The 13,496-nt window shown below is 35.6% G+C and overlaps 1 protein-coding gene across 2 annotated transcripts in view; it reads left to right on the top strand.

The window, feature by feature from the left end:
• The first annotated feature begins 3,980 nt into the window (after positions 1-3,980).
• Positions 3,981-13,496, top strand: part of st6gal2b (ST6 beta-galactosamide alpha-2,6-sialyltranferase 2b) — a 57,993-nt gene continuing 48,477 nt past the window's right edge. Inside the window, exon 1 of one of the 2 annotated variants that reach the window (XM_087256203.1) lies at positions 3,981-4,061. The gene's annotated coding sequence lies outside the window, so the exon portion shown is untranslated. Of the gene's footprint in view, positions 4,062-4,461; positions 4,716-13,496 lie in introns of those variants that run through there. The other variant, XM_087256202.1, reaches the window with a different exon arrangement.

The following is a 13,496-nucleotide window of genomic DNA, read 5'->3' as shown; positions in this document are numbered from 1 at the left end:
TGATTGGATTATTACGATGACCGGCCAGCAATGCTTAATAATATCACATAATCCTCTCGAAATTAGTTTATGAAACTTCACTTAAATCCGTAAAGATCAAGATGGCTTTAGACGTGATATGAGAATATAAAGAGTTATCCAGATAGAGTACAAGCTGCGTGCAGAGGTTACAAGTGACAAAACCCAATTAAATACATAATTTGCAAGCTATAAAAAAACAAGGAGGCAACCATTTTAATTGCACTTACTTACACTTGAGGAATGAAGAAAGAAACTGATCCATGAACTGTGCACTGTAAAGTTCCTGTCAAGCTCTGACAAAGTTCCATACATCAACAGTCTTTTTTCGATTCTTCCTTTAACAAATGGCCAATGAATCCCCATTTGTAAACGTGTAGATTGCTGAAGCACTCGTCAGAAAAATGATGCAAAAACAGCACAAGGCTGAGGCTATAATGCTGAGGTATTTTTGCAAAAATCACCTTCAACTACTGACTTCACAGTGTCATCTTTGGGTAGGGAAAATAACGCAAATTTTCTCTCACACTTCAGAGCTCATCATCCATGCGACTTGATTCATCCGGGATCTGTTACAGTGTTTGTCTTTTTCTTTTTTTTTCTTTTTTGCTACAGTGTTTGTGGGTGGGTGGTTAAATTTTCCAGAGTCTACACACACATACGGCAGGGTTTGAGTTCCGTATCAATGTCACGCTGACACTGCTAAAAATTCATTACCCCAACGATTAATTTGAACCACTCTCACTCACAAAGAATCGGTAGTGAAAATGAGGTCAGAACATTGAGTTGTTGAATGAACTTATCCTACTCTATTTAAATTTGCCCTACCAACCACAACCTAGGCCTGATCAGTACAATCAGTGACTCTTTCCCATTCATACACTGCGGCCAATTTAAGTTATAGATTTCCCCTATATGGCATGTCTTTGAACTGTTGGGGAAAGCGAAGCACCCGGAGGAAACCCTCAGGGAGAACATGCAAACTCCACACAGGAAGGCCTTCTGGTCCACCTTGGACTTAAACCAGCAACTTTCTTTCTTTGATGCAATTGTACTTATCCATTGTGAATTTCATATATATAAAATTACTAGGTTGTAGATGAATTTGGGGACACTCAAACCATGTTGCACTCCACCACTGAAAAATGTATGTATGTATGCACTTCGGCCAATACGTTACAATTCCTCATGACAAAAGCAACACAAAATTTGGTGGCACAAGGCTCCTAAATAAAAGTGGATCCCTCCTTTTTCTTTTTCAAGTAGGTTTTTTTTTTTTGTTTGTTTTACTTTAACCCATTGAAAGGAATTCATGACAAGGTTTTAAATGCCACAAATTATTTTTAATGTTTTGTTATTATTCTATTGTCAAGAGCCCTACAGTTTAACAGAAATAATGTTATTACTTTTATGTAGGCTATTAAACACAGATTATTGACACAGATTCTTAAATATTTTAACTTATATTTAGCACTGAACTCTAGTCAGTCACAGGTAAAATATTGGGCGGGTTTCTTATGAAAATTACGGGCTGTTAACTGTTTCTGAAAGACTTGTTCAGCAAGTTGTGAAATACCTGTCAGATGAGTCTGATGAAAGCACATTTCTGTCATTTCCCACAGTTTCTTTGGTTGAACACACAAATAAAGGATATCCTAAAAGTAAACAAATGACAGTCATACATTTTCCAAGGCTACTGTCTGGTAGTATACTTTATTATCTTTTATGGTGTTTAAGGGAATCTGAAAGTCATAAAAAATGTTAAAAAGTTGAGTGTGAGTAAATAAAATTTGTATATAAACTTATTACAAGTCACATTTTATTATTTCTTTTATGCTTTTTGGTTTATTTTTCATCTCTGTGTGACTGTGACCACAGTCATTGGATTGAATATTATATATCCCATTTGTTATCCACATTGCTTTTATTAATCCTTATATATTAATCCTATTTATTTAATCTCAGCTATAGTTTATTATATTCATTTATGATAAATCTGATGGTATGGTGGTATTGTTTCATGTATAAGCTACACTGTAAAAATGCTGGATTCCACACAATCAACTTGTGTTGAGACAACACAATGGAAATAAGTTAATTTGTTAGTTTTTGCAAATTTAAGTGGATTGAGCATAAACCATTTAGGTTTTGTTAATATATATTATATTTATTATATTTATTATAATTAAGAATTAAAATTTCCATCAGAAACATCATATTTATTTGTGTCCTGTTTTAATAGATACTTTGCATGTCAAAGCACAGACTAACACTAAAAGGTACTAACGTGTGATGCCAAGCATTATAATCCGGGTTCTTCGTTGGTGCCTGGGTCATACAGTAACATTACTAAATGCTTTAGCTTTGGAGCAAAAACACTCAGATAACTAAGAATCATCATAAAATATTTTTGATCATGAATGAAGCAGTCAAGTAGTGGCATAAATGATCAAATGAAGATTCTTTTGAGTTGCCAAGTTATTTATTGTTCTCCTCTATCAAAAAGTGAGTAGGCATTATGTTTGGCGAATATTTTTTCTCTGCAGCAGACCCTGAAGCTTAGTCCCATTATTTATTAGGGGTTGTCACAGTGAAATGAACCACCAACTTATTTAGCACATGTTTTACGCAGCGGATGCCATTCCAGCTGCAACCAATCACTGGGAAACACACACACACACACACACACACACACACACACACACACACACACACACACACACACACCACAAACAATTTTAGCTTACCCAATTCACTTATACCACGTTTTTTGAAATTGTGGGTTTTATATATATCTTTCTTTGTCAAACTAACAATAAAACCTACTTAAATTTTTTTGCTAACTTTGTATTATTATTATTATTATTTTTTTTCATATAATTTAACCTCCTTTTAGGTGTCCAAATAACTGTTTTCACCTTGTCGCACACCCAGAGTTTTAAACTTCAACAATGAAAATAACATTTTAAGATATTATTTATCTGGTATCTATTTATTTATCTTAATTAAGCACTAGTGAAATAACTGAAATATGTTATAGTTATTAATGTGAGACTATTATCAATATTATTTTTATACAAAATATAGCTGTTGCACAGTATCAGTGCCATTTCCACCACAACACTGTAATGTTACTTTAAAAAGTATGTGTGAAAGATTATTCAGGTGGTTTCTATGAAAATGAGAAGTGACATCCGAGCACATAATCAAGATGTAGGGAATTAAAATATTTATCAACAACACTTGAATAAAAATCAAGGTAAACATTGCTTGATAAGAAAATACATTTATTCTACGTCATTTCCAAACATGCTTTACCTTCAAAGATGTTTTTAAAAACCAAACAAAAAATTAAGGTAAATAAGAGTGTTTTGTTTACATGAAAGACTAGTGTCAGTTCAAAGCTAATCAGGTGTGACAGGTGTACAATTCAGCATACAACTAATTTATGTCATTGACAAATGTACAATTATTTTATATATTGTGGAAAGATTGGTTAAACTAGATACAAAGGTGATATTAGACAATATTGTTTATTGAGATGTGGTGGAATTGACATTTGTTCAATTCACGATGGAAATAAATGTTTCTCTTATCTAAGGTTGTCCTCTCACTGATCTTAAAACTAGAAAAATTGTTTAAACCTATGAGGCTGTGTTATGTTAAATTTGAACAAGTTTTTTTTTACTCAACTTCACAAGGCTAAATGTGCCCATAGTTGAGGAACGGCTTATAAATGCAACAATCCATCAAAAATAAGCTCATCTTCACGTTAGTAATTGTCTTGTAATCTATATATTTCTCATAACTCAGGGGTGCTCAACACTGCTCTTCGAGACCTTCCTGCAGATTTCAGTTGCAGCCCATATCAAACACACCTGCCTGTTATTAACAAGCGCTGTTCAGGTCCCATTTGATTGGTTCAGGTGTGTTTGATCAGGGCTGGAGCTGAATTTAGCAGAAGGCTTGAGGAGCCCTGCCCTAAAACATACACAGCTCTCCCCGGAGGAAAGGAGACAAAAAACTTCCTTGCAAAACCATATGTCAGTATTAATAATTAATAATTGATATTAATAGATCAGGTTGTTTCAGAAATAATTAATAGGCCTATATATTTTTAATTAATCCTATTATAACATTTTTTTTGTTTTAGTTTAAATCACTGTAGCCAGAACAATACGCATAAATATTGTTAATGATAAAAAAAAAGTTTTTCTTTATATTTGCAAAATACAGTATAGGCTAATTTCGATTTAAAATTATTATGAACGCACGTTCCGGATGATGTACAGCAACAGCACTGAAGAATATTAGTTCACACACTGCATGTGCTCAGAAAGACATCGCGTCGCTGTGACAGTATTCTGTGAGGAAGAAAGCACATTGAGGGCGGGCTCTTCCGATAGTGCGAATCTGTCGTATAGACCTCATCCAGAGTTTGCTAGTGTACAAGTGAAGCTTGACTTTGGACAACATCCTCGTTGCGCAAGCAAAAGCGAACTGACAAAGATGAAAGAGATAACAACGTGATCCTGTTCAATGGATTTGAAACGGAACAATGGATTTAGGTTTCAGACTGTCGAATGCTCAAAATGGTCATTTATGAATGTTGAATACTCTTAAATTAAAGCGCGTGCTAAACGGAGCTGGCGCGAGGGACTGTGAATGCGAGGCGACGCGAAGTGTCCACAGCCGCGGTAAGTAATAAACACTCATGTTTGTGGCTGTAGAATGTGTCATATTATTGCATCAAGAATCAGTTGGCATCATAACCACATTTAAGGCATGTGTCAATATTAGTTCATTTTATAATTACAGGGTTAAATGAAAAAATAAATAAACACAACTTCAGATTTTTATGAATTTATAGCCAGATTGTTAAATAAATCTTAACTAACGTGAGCTTGCAATGAACTGCTGGTTGTCTATAAACTAAGATGAATGAACACTATATATTGATATAATTAAAGGGTTCTGTCATCATTAGGCTACTCACCCTTGTTCCAAACCAGTATAAACTACTTTATCTACAGCATACGCTTCTTTATTATCTTTCTTATTGTTTTTCTTTTTTTGGAAAGCTATTGTAACTTATGAATGAACATAAGTTAATTCCTGCTCAGTTACCGAGTCATACAGTATTAACTGAGCAGGATTTAAGGAGCTGTGTGGAACACTGTTTATATCTAGCTATATGTTTAAGATTAAATCAGTTGAGAAGGATCTTTTTAGCTGCATGTAAAAAAAAATCACAAACGTGAATGGGATTGGATTTTACAGTTTCAAGTCTTCTTTAAATTTTAACTAACTTAACAAAAGCAACAATTAAAGGTGGTAAATCTCCATGATTTTAAATGGATAGTTTATCCCCCCCAGAAATGATGTCATCATTTATTCTCCCTTCACTTGTTCAAAACCGACTTGACTACCTTACTTAAAAACAATGCTGATTGCAGGCGCCCATAGATTTCCAAAGTATTTTTCTTCATAAAAGGAAGTTGATGGATACCATCAACCAGCATAATTTATGATGCATTTTGTGTTCAGCAAAGAAGAAACACACTCACAAAGTTTTAAAAGCACATGAGAGAGCTTGTAAATTATGAGCTTAATTTCATTTTGGGGTGAATTATATTCTTTTGATTGTACACCATAAAATAATTCTGTAAAATTTACGGAATTACTAGCAATTTTGGTTGGCAGTAATGCTGAAAAACTTACAAGACTGCTGTCAACAAATAGTACTGTACTACAGCATAGTTGTAATTGTAATTGTAAATAATGTACTGGGTGCATGTGGATTTTACCAATAAAACTGTAAAAATTGCTAATAATATTGTCAAATTTGCATGCACACTTTAAATTAACAATTACAACTGCTGTAAAACTACAGCAAAGTTGTAGATGTTAATGTACTGTGTGCTTGTTGAGTTTGACAATAATACTGTAAAAATTGCCAATAATACTGTCATTTACTGTACAAGCACACTTTTAAATTAATAATTACAATTGTGATGTAAAACAGCACAGTTGTAATTGTTAATGTACTGTGTGCTTATAGATTTTGAAAATAATACTGTAAAAATTGCCAATAATACTGTCAAATTTTATATTTTATACAAACCTTTTATATTAATAAATACAATTGTGATGTAAAACTACAGTACAGTTGTAATTGTTCATTTAGGGGCTGATCATGTCGAACGTGCTTTTTGGGTTGAGAGGCACCTTTATTAATTGATTTACTAACGGCCAAGAGCGTTTTGCACAATGCTTATGCCCCCTGCAAGCCTCGTGTTTTAGCTGCCTGCTGCGCCTCGTGTTTTTGCCATTGCGCGATGTGCAATCACAGTTGAAAAAAGTTACGCCAGTCACATATGTTTCGTTCTCAAATGAAAGCAGAGGCGGGGTTTTCGTTGAGGTGACAGCAGTGTTTTTATTGTCAAGACTACTTTTAAAGATGGAGCAGAGACTAGTTTTGAGTTATCAGACACTGTATGACTTCAAACCTTGAACTTCACAATATTATTAAATAATAAAATTATACAAATATTAACACTCGTGCACAATACGCAGCTTATTCAGTCATTGCCTAGTGACAACCAAAATACTGTAAATTTTAGCACAATCTTTTACAGTGTGTTGTTATAGCATAAATACAGTAGAACATTTGATATGATATAAATAGTCACAGTAATTAACAACAAAATTAATCAACCATATTGGCATCTTGTTTGCTAGATCCTGCTAATTTTGCTTCTAACTCAAACCTCTAATTCTTACCTCAATCCTGTCCTCACAGGCTCTTGGAGGTATTTCATGTACATTAAGTGTATTGTACAGTATATACAGTATAATAGCCACAAATGGCTTAATGCTATACAGTTGAAGTCAGAATTATTAGCCCCCCTGAATTATTAGCCCCGTTTATTTTATTTTTTTTCCCAATTTCTGTTAAACGTAGAGAAGATTTTTTTTCAACACATTTCTAAACGTAATAGTTGTATTATGTAAAACTGTAATAGTAATTATTCTGATTTCAACTGTATAACAGCCACAAATTTGCAACAACAAAAAAAGAGATTTATGTTGAAAACAACAACAACATATCATTATAATTTAATTTGGAAACACATCACTCTGTTTTTAAGCACCCTTTCAAATATGGAGTCCTTTTGTGAAGCTTGGATTTTTGGCAACCTATCTGGTGTCTCAAGAGTTGATAATGATTGGCCAGATGCTGGCAGATTGTGCTTGGCAAGTAGGCTGATACAGGCTTAGTATTCTACCCTGGTTTTGTTCAGCTGTATATGTGGATGTGATAGAGAGAAAGAGATAGAACATTTGTGAAAAAGAAGAACCAGAGAAACAACCATCCTTCACAACAGTATAACACTATTAAACTTCCCCCTCCCAATTTCTGCTTTGTTTATTTGTTCCTCACTTGGGAAGCAATTGTTTTGTTCCTCCATTACCCATCAAAATGTGTCCCTATTCTGTCTCCATTTGTTAATTTTTTTTCTGTAAGGATCTGTCACACCTAAACCTTCTGTTTGGATTGAAAAAAAAAATCATTTCTCTCTTTTTTTTTTTTTCTTGGCAGGTTTGCTTAAGTGTGTTTAAAAGCTTTGCTTATTTAAAATTCTCCCCCACAGTGTATTGCCTTTGCTGGCGTAGGCGTTTGTTGCTCTCAGTGGTATTGGGCACAGGCAAAGTATGAAGGACTAAGAGACAGCAGGTGAAATTATTTATAACTTCTAATTTGTAATGGTGGCAGCCTAATGGTTAAGGATATGAACTTCAAAAACAGAAAGCTTGCACATTAACCCCTATAGAGAGACAGAACAGATACATTATAGATTGATCCTTCCCTATCACCTTTGTGCACTTGCACGACACTCCACACCAGGTTACAGAGACAGTTTTCTGTAACACTGTGTACACCAGGTGCAAAAGAGACAATAAAGAGACAAAAACAAGCCAGAATTTGCATATTTTGGTTTGTGCCGTTGAACTGGCTCTCCATCTTTTGATGTTTGCCAGCACAAAGCTGGAATTGTACACCTGACTCCCACACTTTAAGCTTTATGGAGCATAAAAGTGTTTGTATCTGTTTGTAGCATGTGTGTGTAGGCAGCTTATCAAATGCTCTGGGGTGTCTAAAAGTATGATTAGAGGCTCTTTGCATGGACAAAAGGATATTTTAAGCAAAACAGTTAGATGGATATGAATGGAGATTGGAGACACTAATCCGATTTTAATGCGATTAAGACAATACTCTGATTAAGACTCTACCATGTAAGCAACAATTTTTGAATAATCCGATTAAGGTCATAATCAAACTAAACAGAAATTGAAATAAGACATGTGGAGTATGGCGATGAAGTGCCTTACAGGCATGTAAACACCACAATCGAACTCTTACCATTGTGTAGGACTTTGTAGGACAGTCTATACCCAGCAAGCAGTTTTGGTTTTTAAAATATGTCCAATAGATGTCTAATAGACATAAACATCGGCTAAACAAGCTTGTATACAAACATATAAACAAGGCTAAATTTGGGCAGTCAGTGAAAATCTAATCTAACAATGGGCCAAAACTAGACAATATACAACAAAACAAAAATGAATGACTACACAAATAAAGTATGTCTAAACTGTTTATTTGACGACTAGTCTAGTTTTGGGCTATTCTTAGATGTCTATTAGATTTTAAAGTTTAGCCTTGTTTAAGCCAAGCTATCTACGTTTAGATTTCTAGATGTGTATTAAACACAACATTGTTTGCTGGGTATTCACACGGCTGTTTGACACTATTATCTGCACCTACCGAGTCAGTGAAAGACAACAGAAACCTACATCCAACTAGACGGCTTTACCGCTGTTACCAGTTTGTCCAGAGGCTCAACGCATATGTCGGCAGACTTGTGACATGCAGTGGAGTTAACCTTGACAACGATTTGAGTCTGGCCAAAAAAATAAACAAGTAAATAACAGGGTGAAAATGTGGTAAAATCTGAAAACGTGGTAAAATTTGGCTGTCACATAGGTTTTACTTTTTCTGGATTGCTTTTGAAAACACTGTTGGTTGGGTTTAGGGAAGTGGATGGGTGCTGGTCAATAAGTGCTTATTAAATCACTATCGGTTGGGTTTAGGGAAGGAAAAGGATGGGTGAGTTGATTGATCAGTCAGTCTCGCGACAGCGGCCTCTGGTGGATTTATTTGAGAAGAGCAAGCATGAATGGCATGCACAAGAAAAATTTGAGCCTACACAGCAGCCTCTGGTGTACTCATGAAAACAAAAAAATACAAAAAAAAAACATATCCTGAGACAAATTTTGGCATTCTCCAGAACTGTTTATAAGGGTACGTCTTCAGAATGAGCCTGGGTTGTGATTTGTTCAGTCAAATTGCCCAGCCAGGTAAAAAAGTGACATCGTCCTAGCAGAAACGTCCACTGTACTCTTTAAAAAAAAAAAAAAAAAAAAAAAAAAAAAAGAGACATCATTTTGCTATAGGGCTGATATCTAAAAGCTCAGATATCATTTATGCAAATATGGGTTGTCAACAGTATTCATTTTAGCTTCATCATTTTGTATTTTTAAGGTGACAATATTAACCAATAAATGAGTTTGAAATTTAATTAAATCAGTTATATACAAGACAATGACTAAATTTACATAGACATCAGTAATCAAATTGTTTGCCTTGATCTGAATAAGACAGCAATACCATGAAGGTGTTTAGACGAGTTGCTTTTTGAATGCTCCTTTCATGATCCCGTTTTACATGTTATAGGCTTCAGATTGGTATGTTCACCTAGATTTAATCCACAATACAACAAAAGAGTTAAATATTTTTTCGAAGCAAAATAATTGTTTTCTATATTAATATTTTCAAATATAAACCATTTTTAAAAAAAAGTTTAGCATATTTTCTTTGATAAAGATTAGAAAGCTTTTGTAGCAAGTTTACAGTGTACTCTCACATAAACACAAAACTGCAGGAACTCTGAGACAAAGCCATATAATTAATATAGGTTTTTTTTATGAAGACTTCAATCATCACTATATTGCCAGTTCACCCTCCTTATCTTTTTGCATAAAAACTAATTGGTAACTTTTTATAAACTTTTTGCCTTTATTCCATTTACCACTATTGTTAAATGACAAGCATGTTTTTCTGGTCTGGGTAAATAAATCCGTCATGTAAACGTTGGCAAGCATATATGTAAAAAAAGTACCGAGTGCACTGAACAGAATAAAAGAAATCCTAGCAGGGAGTAAATGATAATAGAATTGGTATTATTTCATATTAAGCCTTCTGTGTTAGCAATTCAATTTTTTTAACTATCTGATGTCTTTCTGAGATGCAATGTATTCTTCCTAGTTCCTAGTTTACTTTTGAAATGTTTTCAGCTTTAAACCTCTTCAAAGTTTCTTGCTAAATAAGTTTCAGCTGTGATTGAAATTTCAGTATAAAGTTCCCTCATTTATTTATGTTCGTTCTGAAAATTATATTTAACTTCTCCCAATTATAATTAGGTCTCAGACCGTAAGATGCTAGCATTCTTGGTGAAAGTATAATTAAGAGTTTTGTGAGAGCCTTAACTGTTCTCTGTGGTTTTCTGTTTTGTGTAATGATGGTCAGGTTCCCTGCAGTGTGAACACACATGCTGTAGCAGTGTCTGGCAGTAAGTTCTAAGAAATGCCAGCAATAAGGTCTTTAGCTTAGGCATACTGTTAAACAAAGCCTCTCTGTCCAAACAAAATGGTATATATTTATTCATAGATGTACATAGATGGAGTTGGAGACATTATACGTGCATCATTAAAAAAAAAATCTGTGATTAGGCACAGTTGAGCTCCAGGACAAGTAATTGTTTTTTTTTTATCTCATATTATTCATTTCTTTGTTATATGCAGGGGTGCATGTTTTTGCTTGTTGCTTGATCTTCATACACACCATATATAGACTAACTGGCCAGTTTATTAGGTACCCCTTATTAGTACTGGGTTGGATCCCCCTTTGCCTTCAGATCAGCCTTAATTCTTCATGGCAAATATTCAACTGGAAAATTTCCTCAGAGGTTTTGGTCCATGATAGCATCATTCATAAGATGCAGATTGCACATCCTATGATGCGAATCTCCCTTCCCACCACATCCCAAACGTGCTGAATCGGATTGAGTTCTGCTGACTGTGGAGGCCATTTAAGCACAGTGAACTCATCGTCATGTTCAAGAAACCAGTCTGAGATGATTTGCGCTTTATGACATGGTGTGTCATCCTTCTGGAAGTAGCTATTAGAAGATGGGTACACTGCGGTCATAAAGAGATGGATTTGAAGAACTAATCTTGACCTCTGGGAATGGCAGTATACTGGAATATACACACACACTTACACACATCGCTACCTTCATTCATTCTTCTATTGAATCATTGGAGATCGTGCACACGTATACTGATACAGACAAATCCACACACTTCCACATACTGTATACAGTACATGTCTCCATATACACAACACATTTATTCTTGTTTAATGTGTTGTTCTTGTTTGAATGTGCGGGAGTAGTCGAGCTTCCATGTTGTGCCGGCCAAACTGAGCGATTTGTGTGCACTTATGAAGTGACTGCTGTGCCATGGTGGCACAACGCGGTCAAAGTTCAACCAAACCCGTACTGTTTTGTGTAGGGGAAGCACAAGATTTACGTCTGTTATAAAGAGAGTAACTGTTTTTTTTTGTGTTTTGTATGTTTTGACTTACAGTTTGAAAATATTGGGTGACGTGTTACACTGTTATAACAAAGAGGACATTATGGAAATTTTTCCTACCTGTTAATGGTACCTTCCAGGTAGGAGCACGGTCTGGACTATACAAGTAGGAATGCAGGTTGCTTGTTTACCAAGTGAGCGAGCATGCTATTGTTTAGCTGAGAGCAACCTTTTTCGTATATCGCAGATAGTCGTTTGTATTCATTTATATTTAGTGTTTGTTTGTTTCTTTTGTTGTTTTGGTACGTTGGTTTTTGGGCTGTATTTTTTTTTTGGACACCTGTACATATTGTATATATACTTTTTGCCACTGGACATTTTATGGTGCACTGTGATTAAAATTAACCTCTATTTTTACATCTTCGGTCAAAGCCATCATTATTCTTTTTCATGAACCAGGGCATAACGTACTGCAGTAGATCCGTGAGGATCTATTGCATCACAATAGACATGGTCAGTAACAATACTCGGGTAGGCTGGGGCATTGACACTCAATGCTCAATTGGTACTAAGTGTGCCAAGAAAATATCCCCCACATCATTACACCTCCACCAACAGCCTGAACCATTGATACAGTGCAGGATGGATTCATGCTTTCATGGTGTTGATGCCAAATTCTGACCCTGTCGCAGCAGAAATTGTGACTCATCAGACCAGGCAACATTTTTCCAATCTTTTGTTGTCCAGTTTTAGTCGCCTGTGCAAATTGTAGCTTCAGTTTCTTGTTCTTAGCTGACAGGAGTGGCACCCAGTGTGGTCATCTGCTGCTGTAACCCATCCACCTCAAGGTTCAATGTGTTGTGTGTTCAGAGATGCTTTTCAGCATACCTCAGTTGTAACGAGTGGTTATTTGAGGTACTGTTGTCTTTCTATTAGCTCAAACCAGTCTGGCCATTCTACTCTGACCTCAGGCATCAACAAGGCATTTGCGCCCACAGAACTGCCGCTCACTGGATATTTTCTCTTTTTCTGACCATTCTCTGTAAACCCTTGAGATGGTTGTGTGTGAAAATCCCAGTAGATCAGCAGTTTCTGAAATACTTAGACCAGCCCGTCTGGCACCAACAACCATTCCATGTGCGAAATCACTTAAATCACCTTTATTCCCCATTCTGATGCTCAGTTTGAACTGAAGCAGATTGTCCTGACCATGTCTACATGCCTAAATGCTTTGAGTTGTTGCCATGTGATTGGCTGATTAGAAATTTGCTTTAACAAACAGTTGGACAGGTTTACCTAATAAACCATTTTTGCAATATTTTGAAACGTGTGGTGCATATATGAAGACCTGCATGACATATTTTTATATATTTGAAAATGAATGTATTTTAAATATGATTTGCATATACAGTTATAACGCCCCATTCACACGGGGCTTCAGCATCAAAGCTTCCCATTCACTTTGAATGGGTGACGTCAGGCGTTGCCGAACTGCATTGTGGATCCGTCAGCGCTGCTTTAGAGGCGTTGCTCGCTGCAGAAGTTGGGACTAGTTCAACTTTTCAAACACTGACGGAAGCGTCAGCCAATCAGATTGCTATATGCAAATACACCAGCTAGACAGTGGCCTATTGCTGACTGAATTTCATTGGCAGATGCTGCAATCACGATCGCGGCAGTCCCAACTTCAGACACGCCTTCAGTCAAGCGTTGACGATGAAGCCCCGTGTGAATGGGGCATTAGACCCCTGAATTATTAG

The sequence above is a fragment of the Danio rerio genome, chromosome 6 (assembly GCF_052040795.2).
Source record: "Danio rerio strain M-AB ecotype USA chromosome 6, GRCz13ab, whole genome shotgun sequence".
In the NCBI taxonomy this organism is placed as follows: domain Eukaryota; kingdom Metazoa; phylum Chordata; class Actinopteri; order Cypriniformes; family Danionidae; genus Danio; species Danio rerio.
Note: the sequence above shows the minus strand (reverse complement) of the source record. Positions and strands in the feature narration are given on the sequence as shown.